General features: G+C 49.2%; 1 long non-coding RNA gene across 1 annotated transcript; it reads right to left on the bottom strand.

The window, feature by feature from the left end:
- Positions 1 to 1450: 1450 nt before the first annotated feature.
- LOC133101617 (uncharacterized) lies at positions 1451 to 23446 on the bottom strand. Its single transcript, XR_009702665.1, has 3 exons — positions 23373 to 23446; positions 14347 to 14439; positions 1451 to 4276 (listed from the first exon to the last, which is right to left on the bottom strand). It is a non-coding gene; the product is annotated as an uncharacterized LOC133101617 (long non-coding RNA).
- Between the last annotated feature and the right edge of the window lie 278 nt (positions 23447 to 23724).

The following is a 23724-nucleotide window of genomic DNA, read 5'->3' as shown; positions in this document are numbered from 1 at the left end:
CCGTGAAGAAGGAGCTGGTGGAGAAAAGCAAAGCCCGGCGGCTACAATCACACACACACACACGCACACGCACACACACACACACACACACACACCCACACACACACACCCACACACACACACACCCACACACACACACACAGTGCTCCCTGCTGTGAGGGCTGCTCTGAGTGGTCACTGCATTCACACATTAAGCCTCATGACGACCTCGGGAGGGCAGTCCTCACTGTTCCCGCATTTCACAGATGAGGGCCCGAGGCAGAGGACAGCAGTAGCGCATCCACCCTCACACAGGATGAGGGCCAGACGCCCCTAACCTGTGGCTCACCTGGCTCCAGCCACAGCCACCTCGGGTTCTCGGAGACTCTGCTGGGTCTTTTCCACAAATCCCTTCGAGACCTACAGGCTCTTAACTAATCTACGAGGGCAAGTTACTCAAGTTCGTCTGAAAAACATCCCCCGGCAGGTGTCTAACCAGCTATGATCACGGGAAAAACTGAAGACAGATGGGAGAGCCCAGGTTACAGAAGAGGTTGAAGCAGCCGCTTCGTTGTCACAGTAGGAGAAGGGAGAGCTTGGCAAGGAAAAGAAGGTGCGTGGCTGAGAAGGAGGGGCGTGTGCACCCTCTCAACGCCCCGTCCTCCACTCAAGCACAGACTTGGACCAAGCCCAAAGCAATGTGAGGACTCTGCAGTCAACAGGTTGAAGAAGGCGTACACCCTGGACCAAGGCCAAGTGCCAGCCAATGTCTTCAGAAGGGAAGAAAAATATAAAATAGGTAGCTCTGCTTGGAGTCTTTGAGATTGAGCTGCGAGGGGCAGACCCCAGCATCATGCCACTCCAGCACATGTTCATGCCCAGAGGTACCTTCTCCACGGGGAACTGTGGACATTTGTAGAACATATCTGCCCTTTTTCTCCACAGAAGAAGAACCTGAGAGTCAGAGAACTGAGGTATCCTGTGGAGGAGCACACACCGCTTACAGGTTGTAAATAGCTTCAGGAGGTCACCACTGCTGACCAAGCCCCAGCTGCATGCGCATTTAGGCACACAGGCGGGTCAAGAGTCAGGCAGGGTCCTTTTGCAAAGCTGCCCCACTAAGCTTCCACTCTGATAAGGTTTTGGTTACAGAAATGCGTACTCATGGCAGAAGTTTTTAAAATGCAGAAGATAACTGAGAAGTAACAATTCCCTGTGATTCCCTCCCAGGAGACACCGCCACCAACCTACTGATCCATCCATCTCCTTTCAGCCTCAGGCTGAGCCCCTCCGACCTGGACTTCAGTCTGGCGTGGACACCACACCCCGCGCTACCCCTACATGTCCAGTGCGGAGGGGCCAGCGTGCTGGGGCTCGGGGATGGGGTGGTCTGTGCCTGGGAGAGCCTTCTGAAGAGGCCAACTCCGAAAGGCCCAGGCCGTGGGGCACAGTGTGAGGCTGTGTCCTCGTCACACCTCTGCTACTGATCAGCGGTCCCAGAACCTCGCAACTCAGGGGCGTTCCGCAGAGCAGCCACCACCTCGCTACGAATCGGCCTAATTTGTCTCTTTCTACCCCAAATATCACCCTGTACATTACCAGTGACGCCAAGACCAAGCCTGCTAGCACCAAATCCAGCAGCCACTCCCTCTGGCTTTTCAGACCCTGCTCTACAACAGCAGGGAGCGTGGGGGTAAAGCGCACTCTGAGTGCACAGAATTCGGGGAGCTAACGAGGCCCTCAGGCCCCGACTCCTAAAGCCAGGGCACCGGGTCACTCACCAACAGCGGACAGCAAAAGGTCCTTAAATTGGAGCAAGCTACAGGAGAGGACCATCCCCCCCTTGTGGGCAGGAAGAGGGTTGGGCTGTCTCCTGAACTTCTCCTGGAGGCCAGCATTACCACATACATAGGTTTCTCATCCTCAGCACTGCTGACATTCTGGGCTGAATCGTTCTCTGTGGTGGGCTTTGTCCTGGGCATTGTAGTGTGTTTAGCAGCGTCCCTGGCCACCTGCCACTAGCCCACCCTCCAGACATTGCTAGGTGTCTCTGGGGAGGGAGGGTAAACTGTTCTGTTCAGGAACCCCTGCACTCATCCTGCCGCTCCGGCCAGCCCAGGGGCCACCGTGCCTGCAGGACTCACCTCCTAACCAGGCATACCGGGGAGGGTGGGTGGGGAGGGTACAGGCTGGAGTCTCTTCTCCACCAGAGTTGGCATCCAAAAATCCTAACTGCTGATTCTGCAACTCCCACGAGGTTGACATTTCTCCCCTCTCTTATCAGGGGCTTGAAAACAATTTATCTCTCTGTGGTTTCATTATTAAATCCCTTTTCTTTCTGATGAAAATGCCTTTGGTCCCTAAATACATAGAAGTTTAAGATTTTAAGTGTACTGCTACTTCTATTTTAGATACTGATGACTATGAGGGCAAACCTAGGTCTTTTGGGAAACACATTTTTCTGGGTCTATAACATGTTTCCTTTTTGATACTGGGGGGCTCGGGTAGCAGTTTGGGATGGATTATTTGAAACCAAAGATTTGAGGATTGCATCCTTACACCTGCCTATTTTCCCTCTCAGTCTCCATCTGAAACTAGCCTGGATACATGGAAAGTGTGTACCTCGGCAGCCAGGGTCTCAGTGAAGGGGCGCCGCTGGCTGAGCTCTGTCCATTCATTTGAAGGGCAAACTGCTCACTCCTGAAACCTCTCCACCTTGGACCAGGTGTGTCATTGCAGGGAAGGTACAACCTACAGACACTTTTATTGGCAGACCTCTTTAAAGATTTCAAAGTGGGGCCACATGGTGTACGTTTGTTGCCAGGTTATCGCCATGAATACGGGAGGGAAGCGCTGTGGTGCCCACCTTACAAATAAAGAAAGCTGAGGCTCAGTTAAGTGGCTTGCCCAAGTTGACCTAGATTCTGGTCTTTCATGGGATGCCTGCAGGACACACAACAGGAATATAACGCCTCTACACACTCCCAACACCTCTGATGAAATGGCTTCTGCCGTCAGGCACCCATTTCCCGGCGGACACGCAGCACACTTACACGTGCTTTCTAACAAGTGAAAAGAGACACGAGCTACACACTGGGCACTTCCCTGAATCAGCGTTTCTACACGGGGTGTTCTGTGTGTAGTGAACTGCCTCAACTAAGGAATGCCTGAGTTAGGCCTCCGGGCCTGTGCTTGCTCCAAAAGCCTGCAGTGTTACACGAAGAACTGTGCTTTCCTTGCAGTTGGAACGCGAGCCGACGTTCTCCTGGAGGCAGGGTGACTTCAGGCAGGAGGTCCTAGAAGGAATGCTTAGCACAGTGCTTTTTCAGTGCAGCTCACAATAGGGCAATGAGGCACAATTCCATGGCGTGTTAGACGGGCTAGAAACGTTTTCCTAAAGCTGTTGGAGTGCTGAGGAAATCTAGTTCTCTTAAGGAAGAGTGTAGCATGTTGCCCTTTGCTCGGCATACCCAGAGGGCCTCCGAGGGACCGACCTATGGGTCTCGATGTTGCTCAGCAGGCCCACAGCGGTCTGGAGGTACTCAGTGATCTTGGAGGGAAAATGATGCACACACGAGGGGCCTAGGAGTCCTGAAAAGGGTACTTCCTTTAAAATAAAGCACAACAGCGACTAAGACCTCATGGAAACAGCTGCATGCCTCCCTTTCTGCACGGCTACTCAGGGCCTTACCTCGAGGCCAGTACTCACGTTGAGTTTCCCTTTAGCTCTGGAGCATGGCAGGATGAGCTCCACCCCGGCCATGGAAGCACCCGGTTTAGCTAGAGAAAACTCATTTTCTTCCCAGAGCCATGCGTACAGTGGCTAGTGGCCTGTCAACAGCAGTCAATTTCAAGTAGCTTCAAGGCAGCATGAATGGAGCTTTCCAAATGGGAAAGCAAGGCTAGTTCCATCAGGCCCCCATTTCCATGGGCACACGCAGCATACATCCCTGTGCTTTCTAACAAGTCCAGAGAGACACAGGTTACCCAGTGGTTCCTTCCCTGAATCAACTCATCGAAGCACGGTGTTCTGCATCTAGTGAACCGCCTCAACCAAGGAACGCCCCAGCTAGGCCTCCGGGCCTGTGGCTCTTCAAAAGCCTGCAGTGTTCCACGAGGAACTGGGCTTTAGTTGCAGTCAGAACGCAAGCCGACTTTCTCCTGGAGGCAGGATGAATTCAGGCAGGAGGTCCTAGATGGAATGCGAAGCCGAGGGTCTTTCTCAGTGCAGCTCAGACTAGGGCAATGAGTCAAACTTCCACGGCATGTTAGACGTTGTAGAAGTGTGTACGTGAACCTGTGGGAGTGTTGGGGAAATCAAGCTGTCCCAAGAAAGAGTGCATCGTGTTGCCCTACACTCGGCATACACACAGTGGCTCTGAAGGGCTACGGGCCTGGATGTGGCTTAGCAGGCCCAGGGGGGCCTGGGGGTACTCAGTGTTCTTGCAGGGAATAGGGTGCCCATGCGCGAGGCTCCTAGATGTCCTGCAAAGCGTACTGACGTTAAAATAATGCAGAGCAGTGGCTACGGCCTCATGGAAATTGCTGCACACCTCCGCTTCTGCATGGCAATTCAGGGCCTTACCTCAAGGCAAGTCCTCACGTTGGGTTTCCCCTGAGCAACAGAACATGGTAGGATGCTGACTTTCTTCTCGCGCAGAGTGACTTCAGGTACGCGGACATTGAAGAATTCTAAGCAGAGTGTTTTCTTATGGCTCTGGAAATATAACCCTAACCCTCTAACACTAACCCTCACCCTCCCCTTAACCTTAAACCGTAAACCCTAACCCTTAACCCTAACCCTAGCCCCAACCCTAAAACCCTAACCCTAACCCTAAACTTAGCCCTAATAAAGGCCACGAACCTGTCCCTAACTCAGTCCCTGACACAATAGCTAACAAAGGCTCTGATGCTAGTCCTAACTAAGGCCCTGACACTGTCCTTAACTAAGGCCCTGAAACTACTCCTAACTCAGGCCCTGGTCATGTCTTTAACTAAGACCCTAATGCTGACCCTACAAAGGCCCTGATGCTGCTCCTAAGTCATGCCCTGAAAACGTCCCTAGCTAATGCCCTGACGTTAGGCTTCACTCAGGCCCTGTCGCTCTCCCTAAGTCAGCCTCTGACGCTGTCCCTACCTGAAGCCCTGACACTGGTTCTAAAGAAGGCCCTGATCCTCTCAGTAACTGAGGTCTTGACACTATCCCTAGGTTATTTCCTGACACTGTCCCTAGATGTTAACCTGACCCTGTCCCTAGCTAACCTCCTGCCTCTTACGCTAACTAAAGCCTTTGTGCTGTGCCTAACTCAGGCCCTGAATTTAGTCCCAAGGCCGTGATACTGTCTCTAACTATGGCCCTACCCCTATTCCTAACTCAGGACCTGACACTGTACCTAACAAAAGGCCCTGACACTAATCCTAACTAAGACCCTGACACTGTCCCTAACAAAGGCTCTGATGCTAGTCCTAACCAAGGCCCTGACACTGTCCCTAACTAAGGCCCTGACACTACACCTAACTCAGGCCCTGACACTGTCCCTAACTAAGGCCCTGACACTAATCCTAACTCAGGCTCTCACACGATTCCTAACAAAGGCTCTGATGCTAGTCCTAACTAAGGCCCTGACACTGTCCCTAACTAAGGCCATGACACTACACCTAACTCAGGCCCTGACACTGTCCCTAAGGCCCTGACACTACTCCTAACTGAGGCTCTGACACGATTCCTAACATAGACTCTGATGCTGGTTTTAAGGCCCTGACACTGTTCCTTACTAAGGCTCTGACACTACTCCTAACTCAGGCCGTGATACAATATATAACAAAGGCTATGATGCTAGTTCTAACTACGGCCCTGACACTGTCATAACTAAGGCCTTGACACTACACCTAACTCAGGCCCTGACACTGTCCCTAACTAAGGCCCTGACATTACTCCTAACTCAGGCCCTGACACTACTCCTATCCCAGGCACTGACACGATACCTAACGAAGGCTCTGATGCTAGGCGTAACTAAGGCCCTGACACTGTCCCGAACTAAGTTCTTGACACTACTCCTAACTCAGGCCCTTACACGATACCTAACAAAGGCTCTGATGCTAGCCCTAACTAAGGCCGTGACACTGTCCCTAACTAAGGCCCTGATACTACACCTAACTCAGGTCCTGACACTGTCCCTAACAAAGGCCCTGCTGCCGTCAATATCTAAAGTCCTGACACTATCCTGAGCTTATATCCTGACCCATCTCGCACTAAGGTCCTGAAACTGTCCCTAAGTGAGCCTTGACGCTGTCCCTAAGTGAGGCCCTGAGGCTGTCCCTAACTCCGGCCCTGAAGCTATCCCTAACTGAGGCCTTGACGCTGTGACTAACTCAGGCCCTGATCATGTCTTTAACTAAGACCCTAATGTTGATCCAACAAAGACCCTGATGCTGCTCCTAAGTTATGCCCTGACAGTGTCCCCAGCTAAGGGCCTGATGCTAGGCCTCACTCAGGCCCCGTCGCTCTCCCTAACTCAGCCTCTGACGCTGTCCTTACCTGAAGCCCTGACACTGGTCCTGATTAAGGCCCTGACACTGATCCTAACTATGGCCTTGACGGTGGTCCTAACTACGGCCCTGATGCTGTCAATAACTAAGGTCTTCACTCTATCCCTAGCTCATTTCCTGACACTATCCCTAGCCTGGAATCTGACTCTGTCCCAAGCTAATGTCCTGCCTCTTATGCTAACTGAAGCCATAATGCTCTCCCTAACTAAGGCCCTAATACTGTCTCTAACTAAGGCCCGGAATCTGTCCCTAATATAGGCTATGCTGCCGGCCATATCTAACATCCTGACACTATCCTGAGCTCATATCCTGACCCATCTCTAACCAAGGTCCTGACACTGTCCCTAAGAAAGCCCTGTCGCTATCCCTAAGTGAAGCCCTGAGGCTGTCCCTAACTCAGTCCCTGAGCTATCCCTAACTGAGGCCTTGACGCTGCGACTAACTCAGACCTTGATCATGTCTTTAACTAAGACCCTAATGCTGATCCTACAAAGGCCCTGATGCTGCTCCTAAGTCATGCCCTGAAAATGTCCCTAGCTAATGCCCTGACGTTAGGCTTCACTCAGGCCCTGTCGCTCTCCCTAAGTCAGCCTCTGACGCTGTCCCTACCTGAAGCCTTGACACTGGTTCTAAAGAAGGCCCTGATCCTCTCAGTAACTGAGGTCTTGACACTATCCCTAGGTCATTTCCTGACACTATCCCTAGATGTTAACCTGACCCTGTCCCTAGCTAACCTCCTGCCTCTTATGCTAACTAAAGCCCTTATGCTGTGCCTAACTCAGGCCCTGAATTTAGTCCCAAGGCCGTGATACTGTCCCTAACTAAGGCCTAGATGCTCGTCCTAAGTCAGGGCCTGATACTGTCCCTAACTAAGGCCCTAACCCTATTCCTAACTCAGGACCTGACACTGTACCTAACAAAAGGCCCTGACACTAGTCCTAACTAAGACTCTGACACTGTGCCTAATGAAGGCTCTGATGCTAGTCCTAACCAAGGCCCTGACACTGTCCCTAACTAAGGCCCTGACACTAATCCTAACTCAGACTCTCACACGATTCCTAACAAAGGCTCTGATGCTAGTCCTAACTAAGGCCCTGACACTACACCTAACTCAGGCCCTGACACTACACCTAACTCAGGCTCTGACACTGTCCCTAACTAAGGCCCTGACACTACTCCTAACTGAGGCTCTGACACGATTCCTAACATAGACTCTGATGCTGGTCCTAAGGCCCTGACACTGTTCCTTACTAAGGCTCTGACACTACTCCTAGCTCAGGCCGTGATACAATATATAACAAAGGCTATGATGCTAGTTCTAATTCAGGCCCTGACACTGTCCCTAACTAAGGCCCTGACATTACGCCTACCTCAGGCCCTGACACTGTCCCTAACTAAGGCCCTGACATTACTCCTAACTCAGGCCCTGACACTGGCCCTAACTCAGGCCCTGACACTACTCCTATCCCAGGCACTGACACGATACCTAACGAAGGCTCTGATGCTAGGCGTAACTAAGGCCCTGACACTGTCCCGAACTAAGTTCTTGACACTACTCCTAACTCAGGCCCTGACACGATACCTAACAAAGGCTCTGACGCTAGCCCTAACTAAGGCCGTGACACTGTCCCTAACTAAGGCCCTGATACTACACCTAACTCAGGTCCTGACACTGTCCCTAACAAAGGCCCTGCTGCCATCAATATCTAAAGTCCTGACACTATCCTGAGCTTATATCCTGACCCATCTCGCACTAAGGTCCTGAAACTGTCCCTAAGTGAGCCTTGACGCTGTCCCTAAGTGAGGCCCTGAGGCTGTCCCTAACTGAGGCCTTGACGCTGTGACTAACTCAGGCCCTGATCATGTCTTTAACTAAGACCCTAATGTTGATCCAACAAAGACCCTGATGCTGCTCCTAAGTTATGCCCTGACAGTGTCCCCAGCTAAGGGCCTGACGCTAGGCCTCACTCAGGCCCCGTCGCTCTCCCTAACTCAGCCTCTGACGCTGTCCCTACCTGAAGCCCTGACACTGGTCCTGATTAAGGCCCTGACACTGATCCTAACTATGGCCTTGACGGTGGTCCTAACTACGGCCCTGATGCTGTCAATAACTAAGGTCTTCACTCTATCCCTAGCTCATTTCCTGACACTATCCCTAGCCTGGAATCTGACTCTGTCCCAAGCTAATGTCCTGCCTCTTATGCTAACTGAAGCCATAATGCTCTCCCTAACTAAGGCCCTAATACTGTCTCTAACTAAGGCCCGGAATCTGTCCCTAATATAGGCTATGCTGCCGGCCATATCTAACATCCTGACGCTATCCTGAGCTCATATCCTGACCCATCTCTAACCAAGGTCCTGACACTGTCCCTAAGAAAGCCCTGTCGCTATCCCTAAGTGAAGCCCTGAGGTTGTCCCTAACTCAGTCCCTGAGCTATCCCTAACTGAGGCCTTGACGCTGCGACTAACTCAGACCTTGATCATGTCTTTAACTAAGACCCTAATGCTGATCCTACAAAGGCCCTGATGCTGCTCCTAAGTCATGCCCTGAAAATGTCCCTAGCTAATGCCCTGACGTTAGGCTTCACTCAGGCCCTGTCGCTCTCCCTAAGTCAGCCTCTGACGCTGTCCCTACCTGAAGCCCTGACACTGGTTCTAAAGAAGGCCCTGATCCTCTCAGTAACTGAGGTCTTGACACTACCCCTAGGTCATTTCGTGACACTATCCCTAGATGTTAACCTGACCCTGTCCCTAGCTAACCTCCTGCCTCTTATGCTAACTAAAGCCCTTATGCTGTGCCTAACTCAGGCCCTGAATTTAGTCCCAAGGCCATGATACTGTCCCTAACTAAGGCCTAGATGCTCGTCCTAAGCCAGGGCCTGATACTGTCCCTAACTAAGGCCCTAACCCTATTCCTAACTCAGGACCTGACACTGTACCTAACAAAAGGCCCTGACACTAATCCTAACTAAGACTCTGACACTGTCCCTAACGAAGGCTCTGATGCTAGTCCTAACCAAGGCCCTGACACTGTCCCTAACTAAGGCCCTGACACTACACCTAACTCAGGCCCTGACACTGTCCCTAACTAAGGCCCTGACACTAATCCTAACTCAGGCTCTCACATGATTCCTAACAAAGGCTCTGATGCTAGTCCTAACTAAGGCCCTGACACTGTCCCTAACTAAGGCCCTGACACTACATCTAACTCAGGCCCTGACACGATACCCAACAAAGGCTCTGATACTAGTCCTAACTAAGGCCCTGACACTGTCCCTAACTAAGGCCCTGACACTAATCCTAACTCAGGCTCTCACATGATTCCTAACAAAGGCTCTGATGCTAGTCCTAACTAAGGCCCTGACACTGTCCCTAACTAAGGCCCTGACACTACATCTAACTCAGGCCCTGACACGATACCCAACAAAGGCTCTGATACTAGTCCTAACTAAGGCCCTGACACTGTCCCTAACTAAGGCCCTGACACTACTCCTAACTCAGGCCCTGACACGATACCCAACAAAGGCTCTGATACTAGTCCTAACTAAGGCCCTGACACTGTCCCTAACTAAGGCCCTGACACTCCACCTAGCTCAGGCACTGACACTGTCCCTAACAAAGGCCCTGCGGCCATCAATATCTAAAGTGCTAACACTATCCTGAGCTTATATCCTGACCCATCTCTTACTAAGGTCCTGAAACTGTCCCTAAGTGAGCCTTGACGCTGTCCCTAAGTGAGGCCCTGAGGCTGTCCATAACAGAGACCCTGATAATGTCTTTAACAAACACCCTGATGCTGATCCTACAGGGGCCCTTATGCTCCTCCTAAGCCTTGCCCTGACACTGTCCTTACCTAAGGCCATGACGCTGGTCCTAAATAAGGCCCTGATGCCCTCAATAGCTAAGGCCTTTAAACTATCCCTCGCTCCTTTCCTGACCTTATCCCTAGCCCATAACCTGACTCGGTCCATAGCTAATGTCCTGCCTCTTAAGCTACCTGAAGGAATAATGCGGTCCCTAACTAAGGCCCTGACCCTGTCCCTAACTAAGGCCCTGACACTACACCTAACTCAGACCATGACACTGTCCCTAACTAAGGCCCTGACACTACTCCTAACTCAGTCCCTCACACTGTACCTAGCAAAGGCTCTGATGCTAGTCCTAACTAAGCTCCTGACACTGTCCCTAAGGCCATGCTGCTGTCAATATCTAAAGTCCTGACACTATCCTGAGCTAATTTCTGGACCCGTCTCTTACCAAGTTCCTGAAATTGTCCCTAAATAAGCCCTGACGCTCTCCCTAAGTGAAGCCCTGAGGTTGTCTCTAACAGAAGCCCTAATAATGTCTTTAACAAAGACCCTGATGCTGATCCTAATGAGGCCGTTATGCTCCTCCTAAGTCCTGCCCTGACACAGTCCCTAACTCAGGTGCTAACTGAGAGAGTCCTCAGGTATTCCCTGTCACTGTACCTTAGTCAGTCTCTGAAGCTGTCCCTACATCAAGCCCTGACACTGGTCCTGAATAAGGCCATGACGCTGTTCCTATATAAGGCCCTGATGCTCTCAATAACTAAGGTCTTCACGCTATCCCTAGCCCATAACTTGGCTCTGTCCCTAGCTAATGTCCTGCCTCTTATCCTAACTAAGAACCTAATGCTGATCCTACGAAGGCCATGATGCTACTCGTAAGTCATGCCGATACTGTCCCTAGCTAAGTCCCTGACGCTCGGCCTCACTCAGGCCCTGTCGCTCTCCCTAAGTCAGGCTCTGACATTGTCCCTACCCGAAGCCCTGACGTTGGTCCTAAATAAGGCCCTGATACTGTCAGTAAGGTCTTGACACTATCCCTAGGTCATTTCCTGACACTATCCCTAGACCTTAACCTCATCCTGTCCCTAGCTAATGTCCTGCCTCCTATCCTAACTGAAGCCTATTGCTCTGCCTAACTAAGGCCCTGACTAGTCCTAACTAACGCCGTGACACTGTCTCTAACTAAGGCCCGGAAGCTGTCCCTAATATAGACCCTGCGGCCGGCAATAACTAAAGGCCTGACACTATCCTGAGCTAATATCCTGACCCATCTCTTACCAAGGTCCTGACACTGTCCCTATGTAAGCCCTGATTCTGTCCCTAAGTGAAGCCCTGAGTCTGTCCCTAACTCAGGCCCAGACACTGTACCTAACTCAGACCCTCAAAATGTCTTTGAGACCCTGATGCTCTTCCTAAGTCATGCCCTGACACTGTCCCTAGCTAAGGCCCTGACGCTAGGTCTTACTCAGGCTCCGTCGCTCTCCCTAAGTCAGGCTCTGACACTGTCCCCACCTGAAGCCCTGACACTAGCCCTGAGTAAGGCCCTGATACTCTCTGTAAGTAAGGTCTTGACACTATCCCTAGCTCATTTCCTGACACTATTCCTAGACCTTAACCTAACCCTGTCCCTAGCCAATGTCTTGCCTCTTATGCTAACTAAAGCCCTGATGCTCTCCCTAACTAAGGCCCTGAAATTAGTCCCAAGGCCCTGACACTGTCCCTAACTACGGCCTGGATGCTTGTCCTAACTCAGGCCCTCACACTGTCCCTAACTAAGGCCCTGACACTACTCCTAACTCAGCCCCTGACACTGTACCTAACAAAGGCTCGACGTTAGTTGTAACTAACGCCCTCACACTGTCCCTAACTAAGGCCCTGCTGCTGTCGATAACGAAAGTCCTGACTCTATCCTGAGCTAATATCCTGACCTATCTCTTACCAATGTACTGACACTGTCCCTAAGTAAGCCCTGACACTGTCCCTAAGTGAGGCCCTGAGGCTGTCCCTAACTAAGGCCCTGACGCCCAGCCTAATTCAGGCCCTCATGCTAGGCCTAACTCTGGCCCTGACATTGTCCCTAACAAAGGCCCTGACCCTAGTCTTACCTTAGGCCCTGATGTTTGGTCTAACTCAGGTTCTGACGCTGTCCCTAACTAAGGCCCTGAAGCTGTCCCTAACGTCAGCCTTGCTGCCGTCAATAACTAATGTGCTGACACTATCCTGAGCTAGTATCTTGATCCATCTCTTACCATGGTCCTGACACTGTCCCTACTAAAGTCCTGATGCCATCCCAAAGTGTGGCCCTGAGGCTGTCTCCTTGAAGCCCTGTTGCTGTACCTAACTCAGGCCCTGATAATGTCTTTAACTAAGGCCCTGATGCTGATCCTAGCTAAGACCCTGACGCTAGGCCTCACTCAGTCCCTGACATTGTCCCTAACTCAGGCCCTGAAGCTGTCCCTAACTCAGGCCCTGACACTTTGCCTAACTCAGGTCCTGGCAATAACTTTAACTAAGACCGTGATGCTGATCCTAACTACAGTCCTGATGCTGGTCCTACGTCATGCCCTGACACTCTCCCCAGCTCAGGATCTGATGCTGTCTGTAATATCTTGGTCTCTCCCTCCCTAATTCCCTGAGGCTTTCCATAACTATAGACCTGACACTGTTTCTAACTAACTGCCTGACTCCGTACCTAACTGATACTGAATAATCAGCCTCTCTGCACCGGTTCTGAATCAAATCTTGAGAACAGTGTTTTGGAAAAATAGAAAAGATTAGTTTTATCACTCTGCCAGCCAATGGAGGACACAGTAGCCTCGTGCCCTCAACAGCTGTGTGTCCCAATGCGGGAGGATTTGGTGTTTTAGAGCGATGGTTCAAGGGTGTGGTTGCTCATAAGGATCAGTGTGTATGCAGGGCCTGCACTCCTTTAATCTGGTCTCAGATAGTTTCTTGATTGAGCTCCTCTGGAATGAAGAATGCTAACATCTTCCATTTGTTGGGGGTTTTAGTTCTTTAAGGAGCTCAAAGATATTGTTATGTGTATCCCTTGAGGCAGAACCAGGACCCTGCCTCAAGGGTGCACTATTGTTTCGTGACTGTTCCTCCCTGTCTCTGCATCCCCTCACTTCCATGATTAACAACTATTTGAATTTTCCCTTTGGAACTCAGGGAAGGTCCTGGAGTCTCTAGTCTATTCCCTACAAACAAGTTAGGAGGCACACAGAAAGGCTTCTGTGCCCAGGACACCACAGAGTCCCTCTCAGTTTCACTCCTCCTCTTCTGGATACTCCTCAATCTTGAGGAGAACAGATTTTTGACAAGAAAAGGAATAATCATTTCAGACTGAGACATTAATCATAAACTTGGCACAGGAGCTCGGTTTTCAGGGGACTCAGTTTTAATCCCCACTTCACTTTTATCTTTCCCCACATCCTTCAAGGAACAGGGTGATGACCGCTCTGGCTACTTCTTGCTGAAATGGGGCGCAGTCCTGCCTAAATCTAGGGGAATGGATACCAAGTTAGAAATATTTGAGTTCCAAGTCCTGTACCTGAGACTCGTATGATTAAGATCTCAGTCCCTTGGTCCCCCATTTTGGTGCAACCAATCCAGTTAAAACAGGAGGAGTAACAACTGAAATTTTAATAGTAAAAATAGATCTCATTCCCTTAGGAATTCAGGAGAATAAGTCTGAAACCTGGTCTGGAACTGGCACTTCAGAGAGACTTCACAGCCAGTTGTCTAATTCTACCTAAGTAGGTTTTAACTTCTGATGTAGTATTGAAGTATCCATAACAGGAGCTATTGACCACTACACATATGTCTCATCTTTCTATTAGTATCTGATCTAACGTCATTGTTTGAAATTTAATCGTTAAGAGAGGAGTCCTTGAAAACGTACGGTTGCAGCTACCAGCAGACATTGTTTTGAGAATGGCTAGTGGCATCCTGAGTCTGATATAGCTCAGAAATTCAATTTCAACAAGACAGGAACGCGGGGACTTACCTGGTGGTTCAGTGGTTAAGACTTCGCCTTCCAACGCAGGGGGTGCCGGTTTGATCTCTGGGCAGGAAGCTAAGATCCCACATGCCTCATGGCCTAAAAACCAAAACATGAAACAGAAACAATATTGTAACAAATTCAATAGACTTAAAAAATGGTCCACATCCAAAAAAAAAAAACTTAAAAACAAAAAAAAAAATACAGGAATGCATCTAAATCACATCTACAATGGTCACTTAGGTTTATCTTGGATGTCTGAACCATAGTTACTTTTTGACTGTCAAATGCATTCCCCTCCTCAATGCCAAAGCAGATGTACAATTCATATCCAAAAGGCCAAAAAACAGGCCACTTTGGTCAGTAAAATTTAAGTTAAACCATGTAGAAGCCAGAGTGACTTCCTCACACCTCAATACGTGAAGAGTTTTTTTCCCTTCTGATTACAAGTCTTTCAATAGAAAGCATTGATGATCAAAATGTCAATCCGTCAGTGCCAGAATGATTCAGCTGTTTGGCCCAGGTGTAGATCATGTCCCTCAGTGCTAGGCCTCCTTTATATTTGACTAGTTAATCCACATTGGGGGAATACTGATCAGGTATCGTGAACATGCTCAGAGGTATGTTAATGAGAGAACGCTTTATATAGGCCATACATTTTATTATTCATACCCAATTGTCACACAAGCATTGTACATGTGCTTTTAGCAGTAGACCTAAAGCAAACAGTGATACATCATGAGTAATTACATTCTGATAACTTCACTAGGTAATTTTCCTTTCCTCTTAAACATCAGGGCAAAATGAAGCCAACACAGTAACGTTCATAAATACACACTTCAATACAGAGGTGTCATTTACCCAATTGCTCCAAGTCCTAAGTAGCTTCAGGTGAAGGACTTCCCTGTGTCTGGGAAACACAGATCAAAGCCAGTAACAAAAAAACAAAAACATTATAACCATATTCACCAGTTCACTCAGTAACCAATCCTTTTGTTAACTCTTTATGAAGCCATCCGATTCTCCATTAAGATTTTTCATTTCTTACCCAGTTTGGCATTATGATATGAAATTTATCAGAGACCTGTGCTTGCCAAAAGGTCCTTCACATAGATCTTCTTGAAAATGGAGCAGTTTTGCAAAGTGTTAGAGCACAACAGTAACTATCTATAAATCACATAAAGACTTAAAAGGTCATGGTTAAACATTTGATCACAATGTAAATGACAAAAGAAACCATTATTGCTGTTACATACAACATTTAAAAATAACTAGAATTATGACTGATAACATTTTACCAGGACATACTAGATTTTTAGGAATTCCATGTAATTTAACATACTAATCAAACATTTCTCTCTGAGATGGCTCAAGGGCCTTCTAAAGCATCTCAAAGTTAGCTGGAGATCAAAAGAACTGTTAGAATTGGCCAAACAACACTTAGTCACTGAACCAAAGTAAAGAGATTTCAAACAAAAATACAGATCACAGACACAGGCAAAGAAACTCACAAGCTGTCCACAATCAAAAGCAGCATTCCAAGAAAACTTTGGAGGGAGAAACCAAATCCAGGCTTGCCCTAACCCACTTCCAACAAAATCCATCTTAGAAAATCCCGGTCATGCACAGCTCTTTCCTCAGTGTTCCCTTTTCACAAATGTTCATCACTTCTGTATCCATCTTATGTTGCCCCTTAGTTTTTTCCGCATTCAGACACAACCAGCTCTAGTACAAAGTGACTTTCTTTTCTCTTTGTACCACCAGCCTGTTACCTAGCTGCTCACTTTCTTTATTACGTAGCTTCATAAATGCTTGAACATATAGAACTTCTTCTGTCTTTCTCTTCCTGTGACAAAATAACTAGCTGAAGGATAGTATAGTCATTTAGGCTACCATTCAAAGACCACCTTTCCGCATTTTTCAAGAATGTATCCATACACTGGCCAGACAAGATTACAATAGAATTTCATTCTTTTCTTAGTCTTAGGTTTACAACTATAGGTTGACCAGTCTGCCAGGATTTTGCCCATTGGCTATCAGATGGAACTGAAGAAGAAGCACTTCTTATGTTTGAACCACAGAACACTCAAATGCGGACTAAGAACAAAACAAAATCCTAACCACCAACGGAAGCCTCAAACCAAAGGAACCAGAAACCAAACAGAAACCAAAAACCAAACAGCACAAGACTCAAATCAGCTTCCAAGTCTCAACTTAGCCTGTGACCTCTGTCCAAGTGGTACACCTTCCAAATGAGATTTCCTGGAATGAAAAGTCACCCAAATGGGAAACAAGGTTCCCCCAAATGTACAGGGCTAAAAGGACCCCAGATTGCATGCCAGGGGAGTTACCACATGCTGGCTGAGGTGCTGCAACATCCCAAATGCTATTTTTCTGGTTCCCCAAAATAATCCCTTGGAGTAGGACATTCGGGGCAGTCCAGGCAGGAGGAAGAGAGGAATGTCCTCAAGGCAAAGACGGCCTCGGCAGCTGCTAGGGTGCTCCCTCTTCCACCATCTACTCCTGCCCCAGAGTTCTAACTGCTGGGATGACTGGGGCTTGGCCTTTCCAGGCAAGGGCCCCACGTGGTCTGGCCTCTAAAGGAATTCTCCAACCCTACACTCTCTCGAAAGAGGCTGGCGTGGAGAAAATCTCAGTGTCCAATCAAGTCAGGGGACCCACAGGGGCCATCCCCAAGTCAGCCCCACATTGGGTACTAAATTTGATGTCGAAAACTCGACCTCTGTGCACCAGTGCCAAATCGAATCTCAGAGAGAGAGGTATGGAGGAAGTAGAAAAGAATAGCTTTAATGCTTTGGCAGCCAAAGGGGGACACAGAAAACGCGTGCCCTCAAAAGCCGTGCGTCCAAATGCAGGAGGATCTGGTGAGGAGTTTTACAGAAATGGTTTAAGGACACAGTTGATCCTAAGGATTAGTGTGTGCACGGGGCCTTAACTCACTTTAATCTGGCCTCAGATGGTCTCTTGATGAGCTTCTCTGGAATGAAGAACACGAAAATCTTCTATTTTGTGGGGGTTTTAGGTTGGTAAAGAGCCCAAAGATACTCCTACGTGTATCCCTTGAGGCAAAACCAGGATCCTGCCCCAAGGCTGCACTATTGTTTCTTGACTCTTCCTCCCTTGTCTCTGCATCCTCTCCCTTCCCTGATTAGCAACTATTCGAATCTGCCCTTTGGAACTCAGGGAAGGTCCTGGAGTCTCAAGCCTAACTAAGGCCCTGACACTACTCCTAACTCAGTCCCTGACACTGTACCTAACAAAGGCTCTGATGCAAATCCTAACTCAGGCCCTGGCACTGTCTCTAACTAAGGCCCTGCTGCCGTCAATGTTTAAGTCCTGACATTATCCTGAGCTAATACCCTGACCCTGATCTTACCAAGGTCCTGAAACTGTCCCAAACTAAGCCCCTGACGCTGTCCCTAAGTGAGACCCTGAGGCTGTCCCTAACAGAGGCCCTGATAATGTCTTTAACGAAGACCCTAAGGCTGATCCTACAGAGGCCCTTATGCTGCTCCTAGGTCATGCCCTGACACTGTCACTCACTCAGGCCCTAAAGATAGGCCTCACTTAGGCCCTGGTGCCGTACCTTAGTTAGGCTCTGACGCTGTCCCTACATAAAACCTTGACACTGGTCCTGATTAAGGCCCTGATGCTGGTCCTAACTAAGGCCCTGATGCTCTCAATAACTAAGGTCTTCACGCTACCCCTAGCTCATATCCTGACACTACCACTGGCCTGGAACCTGACTCTGTCCCGAGCTAATGTCCTGCCCCTTATCCTCACTGAAGCCCTAATGCTCTCCCTAACTAAGGCCCAGACTAGTCCTAACTAAGGCCCTGACACTGTCTCTAACTAAGGCCCGGAAACTGTCCCTAATATAGGCCCTGCTGCCGGCAATAACTAAAATCCGGACACTATCCTGAGCTAATATCCTGACCCATTTCTAACCAAGGTCCTGACACTGTCCCTAAGAAAGCCCTGTCGCTGTTCCTAAGTGAAGACCTGAGGCTGTCCGTAACTCATACCCTAAAGCTATGCCTAACTGAGGCCTTGACACTGTGACTAACTCAGGCCCTGATCATGTCTTTAACTAAGACCCTAATGCTGATGCAACAAAGGCCGTGATGCTGCTCCTACATCATGCCCTGACAGTGTCCCCAGCTAAGGGCCTGACGCTAGGCCTCACTCAGGCCCTGTCGCTCTCCCAGAGTCAGGCACTGACACTGTCCCTACCTGAAGCCATGATACTGGTTCTAAATAAGGCCCTGATACTCTCAGTGACTAAGGTCTTGACACTATCCCTAGGTCATTTCCTAACACAATCCCTAGACTTTACCCTAACCCTGTCCCTAGCAAATGTCCTGCCTCTTATGCTAACTGAAGCCCTTATGCTGTGCCTAACTCAGGCCCCGAATTTAGTCCCAAGGCCGTGACACTGTCCCTAACTAAGGCCTAGATGCTCGTCCTAAATCCAGCCCAGAACTGTCCCTAACTAATGCCCTAACACTATTCCTAACTCAGGCCCTGACACGGTACCTAACAGAGGCTCTGATGCTAGCCCTAACTCAGGCCCTGACACTGTGTCTAACTAAGGCCCTGCTGCCGTCAATATCTAAAGTCCTGACATTATCCTGAGCTAATATCCTCACCCATGTCTTACTAAGCTCCTAAAACTGTCCCAAAGTAAGCCCTGACGCTGTCCCTAAGTGAGGCCCTGAGGCTGTCCCTAAAAGAGGCCCTGAGAATGTCTTTAACGAAGACCCGAATGCTGATCCTACAGAGGCCCTTATGCTGCTCCTAAGTCATGCCCTGACACTGTCCCTAGCTAAGGCCCTGACGCTAGGCCTCACTCAGGCCCTGTTGCTCTCCCTACGTCAGGCTCTGACGCTATCCCTACCTGAAGCCCTAACACTGGTCCTAAATTAGGCCCTGATGCTCTAAGTAACTAAGGTCTTGACACTATCCCTAGGTCATTTCCTGACACTATCCCTAGACCTTAACCTAACCTTGTCTTTAGGTAATGTCGAGCCTCCTATGCTAACTAAATCCCTGACACTTTCCCTAACTAAGGCCCTGACACTACACCTAACTCAGACCCTGACACTGTCCCTAAGGCCCTGACACTACTCCTATCTCAGTCCCTGACACTGTACCTAACAAAGGCTCTGATGTTAGTCCTAACTCAGGCCCTGGCACTGTCTCTAACTAAGGCCCTGCTGCCGTCAATATCTAAAGTCCTGACATTATCCTGAGCTAATATCCTGACCCACGTCTTACCAAGGTCCTGAAACTGTCCCAAAGTAAGCCCTGATGCCGTCCCTAAGTGAGGCCCTGAGGCTGTCCCTAACAGAGGCCTGATGTCTTTAACGAATACCCTAACGCTGATCCTACAGAGGCCCTTATACTGCTCCTAAGTCATGCCCTGACACTGTCCCTAACTCAGGCCCTAAAGATAGACCTCACTTAGGCCCTGTTGCCGTACCTTAGTTAGGCTCTGACGCTGTCCGTACGTGAAGCCCTGACACTGGTCCTGATGAAGGCCCTGACGCTGGTCCTAACTAAGGCCCTGATGCTCTCAATAACTAAGGCCTTCACGCTATCCCTAGGTCATTTCCTGACACTTTCCCTGGCCATGAACCTGACTGTGTCTGGAGCTAATGTCCTGCTTCTTATCCTAACTGAAACCCTAATGCTCTCGATAACTAAGGCCCTGACACTGTCTCTAACTAAGGCCCGGAATCTGACCCTAATATAGGCCCTGCTGCCGGCAAACACTAAAATCCGGACACTATCCTGAGCTAATGTCCTGACCCATTTCTAACCAAGGTCCTGACACTGTCCCTAAGAAAGCCCTGTCGCTGTCCCTAACTCAGGCCCTCAAACTATCCCTAACTGAGGCCTTGACACTGTGACTAACTCAGGCCCTGATCATGTCTTTAATACCCTAATGCTTATCCAGCCAAGGCCCTGATGCTGCTACTAAGTCATGACCTGACAGGGTCCCCAGCTAAGGCCCTGACGCTAGGCCTCACTCAGGCCCTGTCGCTCTCCCTAAGTCAGCCTCTGATGCTGGCCCTATCTGAAGCCCTGACACTGGTTCTAAATAAGGCCCTGATACTCTCAGTAACTAAGGTCTTGACACTATCCTTAGGTCATTTCCTGACACTATCCCTAGACCTTAACCTAACCCTGTCCCTAGCTAATGTCTTGCCTCTTATGCTAACTAAATCCCTGATGCTGTCCCTAACTAAGGCCCTGAAATTAGTCCCGAGGCCATGACCCTGTCCCTAACTGAGGCCTGGAGGCTGTCCTTAACAAAGGCCCTCAAATTATCTTTAACTGAGGCCCTGACACTCTCCCTCACTAAGGATTGAGGCTGTCTCTATCTAAGGCCCTGAGTCTGTCTTTAACTAATGGCCTCACTCTTTCCCCAACTACTCCCTGACGCTGCCCCTAACCAAGGCCCTGACGGTGTGCCTAATTGCCTGAGCTGTCTTTCACTAATACCCTGACCCTGTCCATAACTAACGCCCTGATGATGTCCCTAACGAACAGCCTGAAGTGTCTCTTACTAAAGTCCTCAAGTTTTCTCTGAGGCCCTGACACTCTCCCTAATTAAGGCCTTGACACTGTCTTTAAGTAATGGCCTGATGCAGTTCCTACCTGAGATGCTGATGCTCTCACTAAGACCCTGAAGTCTCTACCTGAGAAGCTGACACTGTCTGTAACTGATTTCCTGACTTTTTCCTTAACTAACATCCTAATTTTGCCCCTAAATAACACCCTGACACTGGTCCTAACTACGGCCCTGATGCTGAACCTATCTAAGGCCCTGACGATGTCCCTAATAGACTTAGATGTCCCTCACCGTGGTCCTGATCCTGTCCATTACTAAGGTCCTGAAGATGTGCCTAAGTACGTCTCTGACCCTGTCCTAAGGCCCTGACCCTCTTCCTAACTAAGGGCCTTGACGCTGTCTCTACAGAAGGCCCTGACACTGCCCCTAAATAACGGCCTGACACTGGTCCCAAGTATGGACCTGATCCTGTCCATAACTAAGGCCCTGAAGATGTCCCTCATTAAGTCTCTGACACTGCCCTTAATAAGCCCCTGACACTGTCCCTAGCTAATGGCCTAAGCTATAACTTACAAAGTCCCTAACACTATCCCCAAGACGCTGACACCCTCCCTAACTTAGGCTTTGATGCTGCCCCTTAGTGCCTAAGTGGTGACAAAATAACACCCTGATTCTATTACTAAGGCCCTGAATACATCCCTAAGAAAGTCTCTGAAGTGTCCCTAACTAACGGCCTAAACTGTCTCTTACTAAGGCTCTCATGTTATCTCTGAGGGCCTGACAACACTATCCCTAACTAAGGCCCTGTTGCTGGCCCTAACTAATGTCCTGATGCTGAACCTGAGGCCCTGATGCTCTTCCTAACTAAGGCCTTGATGCCGATTCTACCTGACGCCCTAAAACTGTCTGTAACTAATGACCTGACTCTTTCCCTAACTAACACCCTAATTTTGTCCCTCATTAATGCCCTGACACTGGTCGACACTACAGCCCTGATGCTGACCCAATCTAAGGCCTTGACGATGTCCCTAATAGCCTTAGATTTCCCTCACTGTTGGCCTGACCCAGTCCCTCACCAAGGCCCTGACCTCTTCCTAACTAAGGCTGTGATGATGTCTCTACCTGAGGCACTGACACTGTCTATAATAACGGCCGACTCTTTCCCTAACACCCTGATGCTGTCCCTAATAGCCTCATGTATCTCTCAATAACGCCCTGATCCTGTTCATAACTAAGGCCCTGAATATGTCCCTAAGTATGTCTCTGATGCTGTCCTTAACTAAGGCCCTGATGCTCTCTCTACCTAAGGCACTGACACTATCTATAATAATGGCCTGACTCTTTCCCTAACTAACACCCTGATGCTATCCCTAATTGAGGCCCTGAAGATGTCCCTAATACCCTTAGGTATTCCTCTGTATCACCCTGATTCTGTCCATAACTAAGGTCCTGAATATGTCCCTAGGTAAGTCTCTGACACTGTCCCTAACTAAGGCCCTGATGCTGTCTCTATCTCAGAATCTGACATTCTAATGTCTTGACTCTCCCTAACTAACATCCTGACGTTGCCCCTAAGTGAGGCCCCGACACTCTTCTTAACTAAGGACTTGCCGCTGTCCCTACCTAAAACCCTGACACTGTCTGTAACTAATGGCCTGACTCTTTCCCTAACTAACACCCTAGTTTTGGCCCTGACTAACGCCCTGACACTGGTTCTAATTATGGCCATGATGCTGGCTCGAAGGCCCTGAAGATATCCCTAAGTAACAGCCTGAACTGTGTCTAACTAAGGCTCTCACGTTATCTCTAACTGAAGCACTGACACTGTCCCTAACTTAGGCCCTGACGCTGTCCCTTATAGTCTAAGCTGTCACTAAATAATGCCCTGATCCTGTCCATAACTAAGGCCCTGAATATGTCCCTAAGTACATCTCTGACGATGTCCCTAACAGCCTGAACTCTCTTCAAGTTATCTCTGACGCTCTGACACTGGCCCTTCCTAAGGCCTCACCCCGGGGTTGTCCCAGGCTGCTGGGCAGTCTTCTCTTGTCCGCATCTCTAGCCGGCTGCCTGCCATTGGCCACTCTAAGGTTCTGCGATGCAGTGGTCCCACGTGGGATGTGCCCGTGTAGGCTCACCTGCGGGAGGAGAGTCATGGCCACTCCGCCCTCCAGGGGATTGCGGCTCAGGGTAGGAATCTCTCAGCCAGTGTCTGGACACAGGGTTCTGTCTCCTTGTTTGTTGTAAATCCCTTGGAGTTACCTCAAACATTTTTTAAATGGATCTCCCCCTCAGCATATTTATGATTTAAATTATTTACCACATTAAAATACAGGAATGACATTATTAGAATGAGCAGGAAGATATCAGATCCCCCCCCCCCACAATGATCTATTACTTGGAGGATTTAAAATTCTAATGAGAAAACACTCACTCTCCTCACCCTCTTGGGCGTCAGCACAAGGCAGGAATCAGCTGCATTCTTTATTTATCCCTCTGATTTTCCAGAACCTTTCCTTCAAGGAGAAATCTCTGGGCTCTGTGGGAACTGTGAGTGGTGACCATCAGGTAAATCTGAGACTGAAAAGCAAGAGGAAAAGAGAGAGGGGAGGAGATGAGGATTGGTGATGGGGAGAAGCAGGGGCATCCACGTTCAATCTCAGGCTGAGAGTCTGGGTTAATCTCCAACGAACCTAAGGACCACCAGGATCTGGCCCCACCGGCCTTGTCACCTGGTGTGGGGATTGGGGACAGCCAAACCACCATGGCCACTCTCAGAGAAATAA

Source organism: Eubalaena glacialis, chromosome 1, assembly GCF_028564815.1.
Source record: "Eubalaena glacialis isolate mEubGla1 chromosome 1, mEubGla1.1.hap2.+ XY, whole genome shotgun sequence".
Classification (NCBI taxonomy): domain Eukaryota; kingdom Metazoa; phylum Chordata; class Mammalia; order Artiodactyla; family Balaenidae; genus Eubalaena; species Eubalaena glacialis.
This window is presented reverse-complemented; position numbering and strand designations above follow the sequence as displayed.